Source organism: Ursus maritimus, unplaced genomic scaffold (genome assembly GCF_017311325.1).
Source record: "Ursus maritimus isolate PB19 unplaced genomic scaffold, ASM1731132v1 scaffold_11, whole genome shotgun sequence".
NCBI classification, from domain to species: domain Eukaryota; kingdom Metazoa; phylum Chordata; class Mammalia; order Carnivora; family Ursidae; genus Ursus; species Ursus maritimus.
This window is the reverse complement of record NW_024423453.1, coordinates 32,730,892-32,747,302: the sequence shown is the minus strand read 5'-3', so window position 1 is coordinate 32,747,302 and position 16,411 is coordinate 32,730,892.

Genomic DNA, 16,411 nt, shown 5'->3' with positions numbered 1-16,411 from the left:
TGTAAGTGTAATTATTTTCTTTCCAACTAAAAATTACCATACCATTAAATTATCATCAACTTGTACTTCCTTAGTTTTTATGCATTGCAAGAAGGCAATATTTCAGTATGTGTTCGTATGCCATTTCTGTATGTTAAGAGTTTACTTCATCTTCCAGGTCTTGTTTTTTGCCTACATAATAGTGATTCCATGATAAGGCTAGTTGATTATTTTGTCTGAATGAAGTTGTGGTAGAGTAGATGAAAATAATTTGTACACCTTTGTACATTAAGATAATTTAAAATACTGAATCTGTTGATCTCTTATAATATAAAATTAGTATTCATTTTATTAAGCTGCATTATTTATCTTAGTTAATGTAATTTTAACTTTATTTTATCCAATAAAATAAATTGCTGATTTTATCCTGTAAATTATTGCAAAGTTTTCTTTTCTTTTTTTTTTTTTTAAGATTTTATTTATTTATTTGACAGAGAGAGAGAGAGAGCACAAGCAGGGGAAGAGGCAGAGGGAGAGGGAGAGGCAGCAGCTTAATCGACTGAGCCACCCAGGTGCCCCGCAAAGTTTTCATCTTTCCATGAATCCTGATTAGTTAGATGAGGAAGTTATTCTATAACAGTGATGTACAGGAAAGTATCTGTGTAATAACCCAATTATCTGGCTTCTCAAGTTTTTCCTATGAGCTTGCTCTGCAGGCCATCTCATTCATGTGTTTGAATGAAAGTGACTCTGTCTTAGGTAGAAATTATTATGGGTGAATTAGTGATGACGTGTTTTTCTTTCTTTCTTTTTTTCTCTTTTTTTTTTTTTTGAGAGAGAGAGGCACTAGGGGTGGAGGGAGAAGAGAATCTTAATCTCAGCTCTGAGATCGTGACCTGAGCCAAAATCAAGAGTTGGACGCCTAACCGACTAAGCTACCCAGCCGCCTGTAGTGATGATATTTTAATGAAATATAGACTATTACAGTTATTTTATCAGTGACATAGTTTAATAATTTTTAAAGATCATTATTATATTTGACATGTATTGTAGAAATATTTTTCCTTTTCTAGTGTTTATTATTTTATTGACATCAATAATAGAAACTTCAAAAAAGGATACAATAATACTATAGATTTTTAAGATGTTGCTTTTGTTTATTGTCTTTTTTTTAAAACAATCCTTATTAAGGTTAAATTGAGTAAGTATTGTTTTATAACCACAAGGAAGAGAGAGAGAGAGGGAGGGAGAGAGGGAAAAAGAGAGAGACTCCTGTCAAGGAATTCCATTAAATATTCTCTCTGGGGGAAAAATGTGTCAAAAAACTAGAAAAGTTGTAGAAATTGATAGAATAAATTAACTTCTTGTAAAATCATTTTCCACATCATTAGAACATTTGTTTTCAAATGTCAGAAGCAGATGAAATAATTTTACTAGAGATATTGCTTCAAGGATGAGGCTAAAACACACAGAGCACTAGAACAATGGAGGATACGAAACCTCCCGAAGGTATACATTAAGACTAAATTGCACATTGGGCAGAAAAAATCGTGCTCTTTATGGCTGAACTTTTGAGTTGTTTCTGCATGGATTTGGGATAATTATACATGATGAAATATTGTACAGCATAGACAGCAATATCTGCCAGCCATATTTATTAAGATCGAATGTACATGGAGCACTAAAATGCCATACAATACAATTTGTTATGTTAAATTTTAAGAAATTTCAAGGCAGATTAAAAATGACATTAGAACAAATCGACTGTCTTTGCCTTCTGCTATAAATCTTCCCCTATTGTGTTTTTTTTTCTTTTTCCTTATCATTAACAGCTTTCATTTCCTTGGCTTATGCAGACATCCACCTCCTTGAAAAGCCTTTCATTTTTTCTTTTCTTCTTTCTCTTTTATTTTTTTTTCTCTTTTTGACTTCTATTATCCACATGTTTGCTTTAATGCCCAAACTAATGACACTTTTAAATGTACTCTTTCATTTAAAGCGTTAGACACCTGACCTTTCCTGCCTATTCAATCTCTTTTCTCTTCAGCTTTACCCAGTTAGTCAAGGGCAGCTAATTAATTAGCATCCATAGCAGAGGAGGAGAAACGGCCACACTTGCTTGCAATGCCTTTTATCTCAGTATTAAATTGCACTTAGAATTCATAAAGTCTGGTCTGGTTCAGTAGACTATTCCATGTTTAAGACACTCAGTCCTGGCATCCTCAAGTTAAGTGGAATCAGTTCCCGCTAACAGGAGTATAATCTCTTCTTTCTATCGTAACAGGAGTATAATGCCTGTGCTAGGAAAGGATATTGACTTCAGATCCATGGCTCATTAAGACACCTTACAGAGTTTAGAAAAACTGATGCTAACATAAACATGTGCTTTAGATTGTTTAAAGCACCATGTAATTACAGTCAATTCTGGCATAAACTGAGGAACACTGTAGGAAAGTAGGATTTTTATGCATGCAACCTGATGCGACAATGTAATTACGTACATTGTGTATAGAATTAAATAAAAACTTCATCAGCCCAGCAGCCTCTCCACATAAATGTATAGCTTTGGGGCTGTTCAGGATTATTCCCTTTGGATTCTGAGAAGAGATTTGTTCACGAGAATTTACTAAAAATTAAATGATACTTGGATTTTCTAACTCTTGTGAATGGCTGTGAAGAGTGTGAGGCTTACCTTTGGGCTGTGGGTATATGTCAGAGCATACCTGATAGTCTGACAGTAACTGGAGTCCTAAAATATATCATGATTGGGGGGAGAGAACTGGCCACCTTGGTCAGTTCTAGTTTGCCCTCATAGTATAAGAACCTCTCCCAAGTCTTAGCTTAACCCAAACGAGATGCCTGTGAAGTGGGAATAGGAAGACAGTTGAAGGGATATTTCTGGTATTGGCAGTCCAATTCCAGAACTGTGTTTGGTGAACTAGTTCTTCATTAGTAAAAATAATTAATACAAAGATGCACTCTGTGTGTGTGTGTGTGTGTGTGTGTGTGTGTGTGAAGGGGAGGAGGGAGGCGAGAGAGAGATTGAGAGACAAAGACTTCAATTTATAACTAGCTTGCAGTTAACTCATTAAATAAAAAGGCTTAAATTATGCACTTGCTGGAAGGTGTTTCATGTCAAGCAAGCGTCTTTGATTCTATGATTTTCTATCTTTTTCTTCTTCATGGGTATTTAGAAATGAAGAGCCAGCTGTAAATAATGATTCAGGTTGTTTGGCAATAGTTACTTTACAGGGGAAACTAAATGCCTTTTTAATTTGGAAGCAAACCTAAAACAAATGATCATGTTAGTTGAAGTGCTTCCCCTGGGGGATGTGGTAGGTAAGAATGGGCAATAGGTTTTGGCATGGAGTAGGTAATCTTGGAATGCAGTGTAGCTGCATGAAATATTTTGATTTGCCTTCCTGTTGGCTTCTTGGCTGGGGTTCCTGGCACAAAGTGAGAAAATCAAATTAATAAGAATATGTGAAGTTTTACTATTTTATGTTAAAGTGCCATTTTAAAATTAGTCTAAAAATAATCAAGCCTAGTTTGAATTCACCAACTAATACCAGTAATTAGATTTATGCACTGTGATGTTATGGTTTCAGTCAGAACTCGAAGTGGATGAAGAGTAAGCCTAGCTGAGACCAGCCAGCTTGTTCTTGGCTGAAAAGAAAATGGAACAGACAGAAGAGACATTACATCTTCACTGAAAGTTGTTAACCATTTCTAAATTTAACCATTCTAGTCTCTGATGTCTAAGTAAGAACATGGTGTATCCATTTTTAAAAAAACGTATTGACACCGTGAATGCTGCTAAAAGGTGTCCAGCTCTTACTGTCCTCTGCCTGACTTAAGGAGACTGTTCTCTTGGTACAGGGAGGCTGATCATTACTGTTTTCTGGGTAAGGATTGATTCCGATATATGGAACCTCAAGGATTCCCCCATTGAATAGTGTTTTCTGCTAGACGAGGTCTTGTCAACTCTTCATCTTCTAGAACTCAAACCTCTATATGGGTTTGAAGTGCTGATGGTGCCAGAGAACAGACTGCCTCTGTTAACCACACACCAATGACACGCAACTCCTATAATGATTTTAATTAGTGCTTCTCAACCTTTCTATAAATATTATTTTGGAATACCTGCTTTACTAAACTGAAATAAAATTCAGATACCACACAACCTACCTATATACATAATTAAAAAATAAATCTAATGCTAAGAATGGAGAAATAAAAAGAAGGTCAAGTTAGGAGCTCTTGGATGGCACGGTCAGTTGAGTGTCTGACTCTTGATTTCGGCTTGGGTCATGATCTTGGGGTCATGAGATGGAACCCTGCATTGGGCTCTGTGCTCAGCGCAGAGTCTGCTAAAGTTTCTCTCTCCCTCTCCTTCTGTCCTCTCTTGCTCTTTCTCTAAAATAAATAAATAAATCTTAAAAAAAGATTAAGTTACTATAAAATAATATGTCTTGCAGTAGGTAAATACTCATGCAGGACTTTACCAGAGGACAAAGAAATAGCCCTGCAATTTTCAATGCCATTCAGTTTCCATGAAAATTTTAGGGGACTCTGCTCTTCCCATTAAGCTCCCTGCTTTAAAGGAGTATAACGAGTGTCTTGTCAAGCCTTTGGATTTTAGATAGATGTTCTCCTGACTTGCTAAAGCAGCAGGACCCTGTCTTCCAAAGAAATCATGTTCAGAGGTGTAGCATATTAATAGTATATAAAGCAGTTAAAAGCTCTTCCCCACTTCCAGTGCACCACAGTGGCTGTCTGAAGCACTGCAGGTCTAGGGGTCTGGATATCTGATAGTTTCAGTGACATTTTGAGAACTAAAAATAGCTTGAAGTAGATGAAAGGAAATCTGGTTTTACTAGTAAGGAAGTACATTTTTCCTTAAACTTTCCTTTTTTCCCCCTTAGAACAACAGAGTAATTCCCACAGCCTTACCATTAGAGGGAATTTTTAGGGATTAGAAAAGATAAATTAGTGTCTCTTGGGATGATGTCTCTGGAATGCTTTATACAATTCTTCATTGCACAGCTAAAGGAAATAACAAATGTTCGAGTGCATGAGATGTTCAACTTACTAAATGTTGGTCTAACTTCAGATCACTCATGTTTAAAATAAACTCATCTGAGGACGAGCTTTCTAACATTCCCTCTAATTCAAAATAGAGATTAAAAATTTATCTTGTGAATGGATGTGTGATATATACAATTTTCCTTTCACCAACCTTTTCTATATCTTTTTATGTTGAATGTCAGATCTCTTTTATACTTAGTATTCTTTTTTGGAGTAGCACATCATAGAATCAACATCTTTTAGAGTCAGAAGAAACCTAAAGATTAGCTATCTCAAATTTAAAAAAAAAAGAAAAGGAACGAAGCCTAGGGATGTACATTTTTTTCCCCCAAGATCACGCACAAAGTCAATTGTGTAATGAGAAAAATATGCTGGTGACAGAGTCCATACCATCTAAAAAATACCTTCCTAAAAAGAACTTAAATTTTTACTATTATTTTGGATGTTATCAGATACTTGGAATTAAATACTTCTAGCAAAACAAGATTATTTTTATTAACTGGCAGGAACCAGAAATGTAGCTGGACTAGAGGAGGTCTGATATGGTTGACCTCTCTGGGTGACTCACTTCCTATTATATTCCAAATGGCCAGTCAGCAGGCATTGTGGGTTTAATTCAACAGACCATCAGCACAGTCTTCCAATAAATAATGCCATGGTGGTTTGCCTTTATATTTCTATTTCTCCTGAAAAGGTCAATTCACATTTCATTATTATTTGATCTCAATATGGCAAGAGTCTTTACTCATATACTCTAAGCTTTAATAGGCATACATATCTTTTTTTTTTATCTTAAAAACTTACTACCAGAATTGGATCAAAACACTACTAAAACTCAATCCATAATCCCAGTGGTTCCCAAGCAGGAGCACACATCACAAACAGTGGAGAAAGCCTCGAAGACCACATTGGCCTAGACTGCACCTCACACTTACTCAAAGAGGAGCTCTAGAAATGGATTACACGCAGGTGTGTCATAGGACAGATTACCCAGCATCCAGAGTCTGAGCAGTTTTACATTCTGGGGGTGGTAGGAAGGTTAACTGGAAAATACTGTTGGAAATAACCTTGTAAGAAATTGGAAGAAAGGTGGGCAAAGGGAGAAGATGAACAGCATGTAATTGCAATATAGGGAGGCCTCAGATAACTCTATGGGGAACCTTGGACATGGCCCCAAATTATGGAAGGATGTAGGGCCCAGTCACTGGATGCAAACTTTTCCTGGATAGAAGTGTAGCCTAGTTTAGTCTGCCATCTGAGCCATGCTCAGAGACTCAGCTACGTGCTAGTAACAGCCAACACTCCTGGCCGCAGGGGAAATGAGTGCCTGGGGCCTGACAGGTTATCTAAGTGCTGGTTCCACCCACATTCACTTGCTTTATATAGTAACTCTCCTCATCTAAGAACAGCTCTTCCGGGATTGTGGTTGGTTTCTTTTCCTGGGGAAACACAAAAGAAGAAATTTAGTATGACCAGCCTCAGTCCTGCTCCTACTGCAACTAATACTCTATCAGCTTGTACTCGTTCTAGATTACATTCACCCTTGGCTGGAACCTCTACTGGTTTTGATGGCATGCCTAGTGAGCTGATCCAAATCCCTGAGAGGTCTGAGCTCCTCTCACGCTAAGGTCCACCATCACACTTGCCAATTTACCATTGACATTGGGTAAGAAAATACCAAAAATGCCCAAGTCAGCATCAAATTGCAAATGTATTATTTTCTGTCCCCATTGAGCTGCAGCATCCTTACCTCCTCATGACAATCAGAGTCAACTCTACTCTCAGCACTGTAACTTCTTCCCTTGTCTACTAGTATTTTGACATGAAGAGCCTAGAGTGACAGGTGGAATTTATAGGTCAATATTCAACAGGACCCTCTCCAAACTACTTTAAGAATCAGAGTAAATTCAATACAATCTCAATATGAGTGATTTTTTTTTTAGAGGAATCATCAAGTTGATTTTGAAATTTGGAAAGGTGAGGGAACTAAAATAGCTGAAATATTTTTAAAAGAAGGGCAAAGGTGAGGACTCGCACTATCTAGTTTCAAGACTTAGTATAAAATATAAAACTACAGTAATCCAGAGAGTGTGGTACTAGAAAAAGGATAGATATATAGATGAATGGAAAAGATTGGGAACTTTAGAAATAGGTTTATACATATATAATCAAGTGATTTTAACAAAGTTACAAAAAATTCACTGGAGAAAGGTAGTCTTTTCAATGAGTGATACTGGAAAAATTAGGTATCCACATGCAAAAAAAAAGAAAATGAACTTCAACCCATCCCATGCACCATATACAAAAATTAATTCTGTATGAATCATAGCTCTGCATGTAAAACCTAAACTTCTAGAAGAATATATGGGAGAAAGTCTTTGTGACCTTTGGTGCAAAGATTACTTAGATATGATACCAAAAGCATGATCCACAGAAAAATTATAAATTAGACTATCAAAATTAGAATCTTCTGCTCTTCAAAAGACATTGTTAAGAAAATGAAAAGACAGGTCAGGCCACAGATGGGAAGGAAATATTTGCAAAACACATATCTGGTATAGGACTTGTAGTCTAGGATATATAAAGAACTCTCAAAACTCAATAAGAAAAAAAAAATACAAGGCAAAATAATTGAAGAGATCCTTGGCCAAAGGAGATAAACAGATGAAAATTAAGTACATGAAAAGATGGCCAGTATTATCAGTCATTAGGGAAAAGCAAATTAAAGCCATAATGACCTATTAGAATGTCTAAAATTGGAAGGAAAAAAAAGAGAAAAAAAAGGACAATAAAAAAGCATACCTATACCAAGAACTGGTAAGGACCCAGAATATCCAGAAGTCTCAAATGTTGCAGGTAAGCATATGGAACAGCTGCTTTCAAAAAGAGTTTGGAAGTTTTTTGTTGAGGTCAACATACACTTACCATATGATTCAATAATCCTTCTCCTGTGTATTTGCTTAAGAGAAGTGAAAACTTATGTGCATACATCAGTACACAAAAACTTGTATGTGAATATTTGTAGCAGCTTTATTCATAATAGTAAAAAAATGGAAACTATGCAAATGTCCTTCAATTGAGTAATTAATAAACTGTGGTACATTCATCCAATGGAATACTACTAAGCAATAAAAAGGAACAAACTACTGTTATATGCAACAACATGAATTATACTAAGTGACAGAAGCCCGACTCAAAATGTTACATACTGTATGATTCCATTCTGGAAAAGGCAGAGCTATAAGGACAGAAAACATATCAATCGTTGCTAGGCATTGAGGACTAGGTAAGAGTTGATTGCAAAGCAGCATGAGGAAATTTGTTTTTCTTTTTAAATTTTAATTTTAATTCCAGTTAGCTAACATACTGTGTTACATTAAGGAAATATTTTGGAATAATAGAATTATTCTATATCTTGATTTGGTGGTGGTACCTTGATTATATGCATCTGACAAAACTTATGGAATTGTACATTGAAAAGGTTAAATGTTATGGTATGTAAATTATATCTCTGTAAAATCAAACTTTTAAATGGTTCAGTGGGGCTTTATTGTGTCCCCTGGTAGAAGTGTTACTCCTTGGGAATTAAGACTTCTAAACCCTCAGAACCTAAAGCTTTGTTTTGCTTTTTTTTTTTTTTTTTTTTAAGATTTTATTTATTTATCGGAGAGAGAGAGAGAGCATGAGAGGGGGGAGGGTCAAAGGGAGATGCAGACTCTCCCCTGAGCAGGAAGCCCGATGCAAGAGATGCAAGACTTGATCCTGGGACTCTGGTATCATGACCTGAGCCGAAGGCAGACGCTTAACCCACTGATCCACCCAGGTGTCCAGAACCTAAAGTTATGAGGATGAGAAGCACAAGTTTTCCAGTGTCACTGGCAATGATAGTAAGTAGGACAACACAAATCTTTTCCCTTGTTTTCTAGACCCATGTGTTCTACCCAATTCAAGTTGCAGATCATACAATGAGATTGCATTTGAGGCAGGCCTTGAAGGATGGGTAGAGTTGCAACAGATATACAAAGTACAAGGGGTTTTCAGGAAGAAGAAATTGTAACAGCAAAAACCTGGGGGCAGGAAATGTACAGCATGTTTCAGTCTGTTTTGTTGGAGCACTGAGTACAGGCAGGAATATACTGGAATAAAGTCTGCAAAGGAAAGTTGGGTTATACCGTGAGGTTATGCTGAAAGGATTGCATGTAATTCTGTAATACATTCAAGGGCTTTGAGAGACAACTTGGCTGATGATCATAGCTGCACTTTAGGGAGATTGGTGGGTCAGCAGCCCTTAGAATGGATTTATATGGCTCAAGAGTAAAGGTGCTTGCAATGACCTTCTGACTTCCAATAGAGCCTGCTTCCAAATCCCAGAGCATTAGTGTTTTTACCTACATCTACATTCTCATCCCCATCCAGTACTCTAGAATCAATGGTCTTTTTTCGTTGGGTGAAATTTCAGGTTTATCTTAGTTTTTCAAGTAAGTTTACATTAAGGTAGTCTTGTTTTTTCTTGGCACTGACCTTATGCCTAAATATCTAGGCTTTAGTTTTTATATTTTCTATGACAAAGATTTAACCCTGAATCATAATCCCAGCAGTTAGTTCTTGAACTGTGCTCCTATACCCAATTATCTCTATGCAATCATCTATTCTGAGACTTCCTTCTTGGCCAGAGGGGCCTGTGGGCTCTTGTCATTTTTCTTGCTCTTGAAGGCCTTATATTTTTCACTATCCATGGATACTGTTCCTAGACATACAAAGTGCCCGCCATATGCCTGGTTCTTTACAAGAGATCTCATTTAATTTCCAAAATAACCCCCCTGGAGATATTTTCTCAGAAGGAGACAAAACTTAGAGAAGTTAAATGGCGCATTCCTTTTTACACAGTTAGTAAGCAACTGAGATAGGACTGGGACCTAATAGTCTGATTCTAGAACCTATACTCCTGACCTCTCTAATGTCCAGGTTGAGGCCATAGTCAAACATTTCAGTGCGTTACATTTATTGGGCTTGGCTGTCTCCACTTTGTGGGGCCAGATTCTGTCAGCATCATGATTAGTACCTGGTGATGGAAGTAGCTTACAATACATACATATCAAAGTCCTGGCCAAGTGGGTCAGGACTCTGAAGAAAGAGAATGGGGGACCTATCAGGAAACAAGCAAAAGCCAAAGCATGAAGATTGGACAAACGTAGCAGAGGTAGAAAAAGACTGAGCAGGCACACAGATACTGAGAACTGCCCCCAGTTATACCATTGAAGCTACAAGTCTTACTGATGACCCCATCTGGTGGTGGTTCTATGGCCCATTATGCTGTCAATATGGTCAACATAGCTCCAGAATTTAGGCTTTCAAGTGCCAGACCGCAAAGATTGATCCAGGCTCAGGAAGATAGGTGTTGACTAACATGTCATGTTCAATGATTTCCTTTGTTTATGAAGTCCATGCTTAAATATATGGGTGGGCATTTGGTGGGTGTATTTATAGCAACTGAACTCCTACAGCCATTTAAATCTAGCAGAACAGCATGAAAACAGCCTCAGGCTGTGTTGACCTTCCATTCATATAAAAAGGCTTGTTTATCAAGCAAATGAATATTAAGGGTTATTAGTCCTCATTAAGGGATTTTAGCGAATTAAAAGGTTGATAGATAGCACTGTCTTTACCCTTTTGTTCCCAAGGCCAATGCTGGTGATGTCATTGGACATTAATAAATTGTAGCCCTTCAGCTGCAAGGAAAGTAAGCACAGCCATGCGTACACGCAAACACAGAATATCAGTCCCACATTAAAAAAATTTATTTCCAAGGGCTGAATCTTAGGACAAGCTCAGAAATTTTAGAAAAAGAAAATTCATGTGATTGATTTTGTTGTCGTTGTTAAAAGATTATTCTGTGTTTCTAGATTGTGAATAGGAATACTACTGAATTCATTAAAAAAAAAAAAACAAGAAAAGCTTAATTTGGGGGTGCTTTTTCATTGATTATTTCTTCCAATCTTAATGATAACATAAAATGATGGGTTTCTATAACTGGTGCATATTTTGTTTTAAATATTTTTTTCTGATTATAAAGACAACAAATTTATGTTTAAATATGAAAACATGCTATGAACATTTTTTACATTACTTATAATGAATCTCCCAGGGAAATCATTATGAATGTTGTGTTTTATTTCTTACAGTCATTTGACTTTTTTTGTGCAAGTGTTGCTTTTATCTCTGATTACTTTTTTGTTTTAATTTATCTCAATACTCTTCCTCATCTTTGTACTTTTAAACTGTTCTTTCATTTTCTTTTTTTCCCCAAGTTTTTATTTAAATTTCAGTTCGTTAAGATACAGTGTAAATCATTATTCGTTATTCATTTTCTTTAGGTATATCTCTTGTAAATAGGTTTTTAAAATTTTCTTTAATCTGAGATTGCATATACATTTTTATTCTTTTATTGCAGAAGTAAAAATGTGTATCTTGCAGAATAATTAGGAATTAGGAATTATGGATCAGTTATGTAAACCTCCCCACACCTGTTTATATTTTGACATATACTTTTCAATTTATATGTATATATATACACATGTGTATATTTATTTATCAAGTAAAATAAGTATTTTAAGATTTTATTTATTTATTTGACAGAGATAGAGACAGCCAGCGAGAGAGGGAACACAAGCAGGGGGAGTGGGAGAGGAAGAAGCAGGCTCATAGCAGAGGAGCCTGATGCGGGGCTCGATCCCATAACGCCGGGATCACGCCCTGAGCCGAAGGCAGACACCCAACCGCTGTGCCACCCAAGCACCCCAAGTATTTTAAATATGAGATTGTTTTCAGTGTTCTTCATTACTTAAGAAAATATTCTGAATCTTTCATATCATTTCATATAGTTTATATAAATATCTTTAATGGCCGAGAGCATCTCACTGCATCACTGTATCATAATTTTTTAATTGGTTCTTTTGGCTGTTTGTATTATTTCCATTTTTTGCATTAGTAAACAGAACTACAGTGAATAACCTTGTAGCTGTCATCGACATATCAATCACTACTTCCTTAAAATGAAATCTTAGAATTGAAAATTCTGAGGAAAAAAGGGTATATGATATATAGGATTTTGGTTCAAGAAAGTAAGATTTAATTTCTTCCTTCAGTTATCTTGTTCATGTTTTCTGTTTTGCATGCTTTCTTGCATTTTTCTTTTTTGCTCTTAAGTTTCTACTCTGTTTTCTTTTAGTAAATTGAAACATTTATATCCCATTTCTATTAGTGCTTTACTTTAAAGAAATTCTTAAAACTTAATCTTTATAATTAGTAAGTATAAAACTGATTATTATTTTACTGTTATTTGTTGTCTGCTTCATATTTCTTTTTTTTTTTTTAAGATTTTATTTATTTGACAGAGAGAGACGCAGTGAGAGAGGGAACACAAGCAGGGGAAGTGGGAGAGGGAGAAGCAGACTCCCCACCAAGCAAGGAGCCCTATGCAGGGCTCAATCCCAGGACTCTGGGATCATGAGCTGAGCTGAAGGGAGATGCCCAACAACTGAGCCACCCAGGCATCCCTAAGTGCAAGGGATTAACTTGATTTTGGCATTCTACAGTATTCAACACTGTCTGATATTCTACCCTGGACTCTTGCATTTCTATTTGTATATGTAGCAGTACCAGGAATTAGATGGCAACAACCTAATCTAGGCCAAGAAGGAATGACCCCAGAATTGGGGGAAACCTTGGTGGAATAGTAAACACAAAGCCCAAAAGAAACACAGTTGATATGGCTGCAGTGGGCAGCAGAATTGGCAAAGAGATTCAGGGGCCTGCAGCCCAAGTGAATAGTGTGAGGTGGAAATAGAGATGCCTGGGTAGGGTTAAGCAGCAGGTCGGCCTTGAGCACAGTAGAATTAAGTAGATGAGTCACAAGCTGGACTCTGAAAGCCTTGGTGGAAATATTTTTATGGGGCATGGCTTAGCCTGCTACCATCCAAGTCCTGGAATGGATGGCATGGATGACAGTGAACAGGGTGAATCAATAAGACACTGAGTTGATTTCTTCCAAGGCAGAGGCCTTTCATGCCTTCCTGTTCAGATCAGAACATTAGCCTCACGCACCCTCAGGTAGACAAAGTCATCAGTCCAGAGAGTTAGGGGCTTGACTTCCCAAAAAAAGTCAAGTTGCACTCACTGCCTCAAAGAACACATATAACTAAACCATTTCTTTGATACATTTCAATCCTTTGTCACTTTTTTTGGACTATCTAGAAATACTTTTCCAAGATAATTAGCTCATTTAAGCAAATATTTTTTTAAAAATCCTTTTTTTCTTTCACTTTCTTCCCATATTCCATATGCTTTAATTTTATCGAAGTGAAAATTTTCACAGACAGAAAGCTTTCTAAAAATTTTAATAGCTTTATCTGAAAATCTCAAAACTATGGTGACAGTTGCTATAGAAATTCTCAGAAACAGATCAAAACAATTAAAATAGTCTTTGAACTTGTAAATGAATACAAATCTCCAATTTATTAGTTTTCCTTTGTGGAATAATAAATGATTTAAGAAATATTAAATCTAATTATTTCACCAAATTGGATAGATTTTTTTTTAATGATTTTATTCATTTACTTGACAGAGAGAGCACACAGGGGGAGCAGGAGAGGGAGAAGCAGGCTCCCCACTGAGCAGGGAGCTCAATGCTGGGCTGATGCTGGGCTGGATCCCAGGACTCTGGAATCACGACCTGAGCCAAAGGCAGACCTGCTTAACTGACTGAGTCACCCAGGCACCCAGATAGATTTTTTCAAATACACAATTAAGTGGTTATGTTTTAAAACTACCTACTCCCTGTATTGGAAAAAATCCATTTGTCTCAGTATCCTTATTCTCTAAAAAGATACATTCTTTGTGTTAAAATGTCAATTTAGCCCATTCTTAAATATATCACCCATTTAATCCTCACTCTATTTTACTTCTAGATTTCTATTTCCTATATTAAAATATGTAATTACAAATTTCCTTGAGCTTCCAGATCTAATCTGAAAGGTAAATGAAATTAATACAATTTAATTATCTTTCTGTCTACAGAACTGTTCTGATTAATTTATTAGCAATAATATTGCTTTACTTTTTAAAGTACTTGACAATTTTTCAAGTGCTGTCATATCTTTTATCTGACTTGATATTTTAACAAGTAGGATAGATATTAACCATATCAAGGAGGATAAAGTTGAGATGGAATAACTTATTTGAGTATGTCTGGTCTAGAAAAACACCAATCGTCCTTTGTATTTTTCTCACACTCTCACCCCCATCTATGTTTTTAATCTCAATTTCTCAGTTACCGGATTGAATGTTTCCATCATCTTGAGAATTTATCTCGACAAGGGATCCCAACCTAAATAAACTTTTATTTATTTATTTATTTATTTATTTATTTATTTATTTATTTATTTCTACTTTATTTCTGACTGCCAATATTTATTAAATGTTTTGGAGAAAGAAATGCCTTTCAATTATTATAACTTTTCAGTTTTGAGGCCATCCCATCTATTTTAAGATTGTAACCATTTATCTGACATTTCTGTAACTAGGAATTAAAAGAAAATGTAGAGATCTGTATTTTTCTTTCACTTTATTTTAGGGTTTAGAGTTATAGGGTTTATCTAGCTGTCTCAATTAATACACACCAAGTTTTCTTTACTTCTCATTTCTGCAAGAGTCCAGTGTGGGTATTTCTGATTAGTAGGCAGTTTTCCTCCGTGGGGTTATTGAGGGAACTCAGGCTCTTTTCACCTTTTGATTCCACCATCCTCTGGGCCTTGGAGTTAGTTACCTCAGCTTTACCTGCCTCTTCAGAGCTCCAGGTTGCAGGTGACACAATCCATTCTTACATTCTTTCGGTGGGAATGAGTCACATGGACAAATCTGAAATGTATCTCTGATTGGTCAGATACCTCCAGAATCTACACCATGCTGTGATTTAGAGCAGATTTTGGTAGACAGCTATCAGTGCCACAGACGATTATAACCACGAATACCCCAAAGATAATACATGTGATGCTATTTAATAATGAGACACTAACAAGGAAGCATCAGGATTGTGCGGGGAAGTTTTTAAGAACTTGACCACAGGTGCACAAGGACGGAGCTGTGTTCAACGTCTGCCGCTCCTGATTGGTTATGTTTTAGAATCCTGTTTACCACAATCCCCATCTGATCATATGGAAGATTTGAGACCAAGGCAGAACTTACTGGGCCCCATTTATTAATATCTTGTCCCCAACCGTGCATCTACTAATGGTTTCAATTGGACTGTCTCCTGCTTTGAGGGGAACACTTCCAGCATCTATTACTTCAGATGGAAGTAACAGCCTCACTATCTCCTAGTCAATAGCTGGTACACTATAAGTGAATGGGGCTAAACAATTCCTGTTTTAAATAATCATCCTTAAAATCTAAGCAGAGCATAAAAGGAAGATCTAGTTGTGTTTTTAAAGGATTTTTCAATTCTGAAAGAATTGCCATATTAAGAAATTCCTGTGGTTTAACTATCATAAAAGATATGATATTGCAAGTAGAAAGACTCAAACATTACCTAGTATTGAGTTTGTAACCTATTTTTTGAATTCTACCGCATCTAGTTGATATCCATTTATGGACTGAATATTAGGAATCTGACAGAAATTCTTCATGCTATAGTTAAGCTTTTTTATTTTTAATTTTAATTTTTTAATTTTTTAAAATTATGCTCAATTAGCCAACATATAGTATATCATCAGTTTTTGATAAAGTGTTCAATGATTCATTAGTTGTGTATAACACCCAGTGCTCATCACCACACGTGCCCTCCTTAATATCCATCACCGGGTTACCCCCTCCTCTCACCCCCTCCCCTCTGAAACCTCAGCTTGTTTCCCCGGAGTCCAGGTCCGTCATGGTTTCGTCTCCCTCTCTGATTTCTTCCCGTTTGGTTAAGTTAATTTCCTCTTGTGCTCTTCTCTCTCAGAACAGGGACTATTGCTGGTTATGACAATTGACCCTTTGCACTTTATCATTGCCCATATAGTTTTTTTTCCTCTAATGGAATTTTAAAATCTTCCCCAGAATAATGATTTAATTTTGCCCTCATTCTTTAGTGTTGATTTTACCTGTATCTTGCTTTTCAGAATTAATTAATCAAATATCCTATATATCACTTTCAAGATTGAAAAAATAATATTAGGTTTCTAATTGAAAGTAAGTCTTGCTTTTGAAAATAAGTCTTGCTAATTTGATAATACAGGAAGCTAGCTAGTAGTGTACAGGTGAAAATAGCAGATAGACTAGGGTAACAGGAAGGTCCCCATGCCCTTCA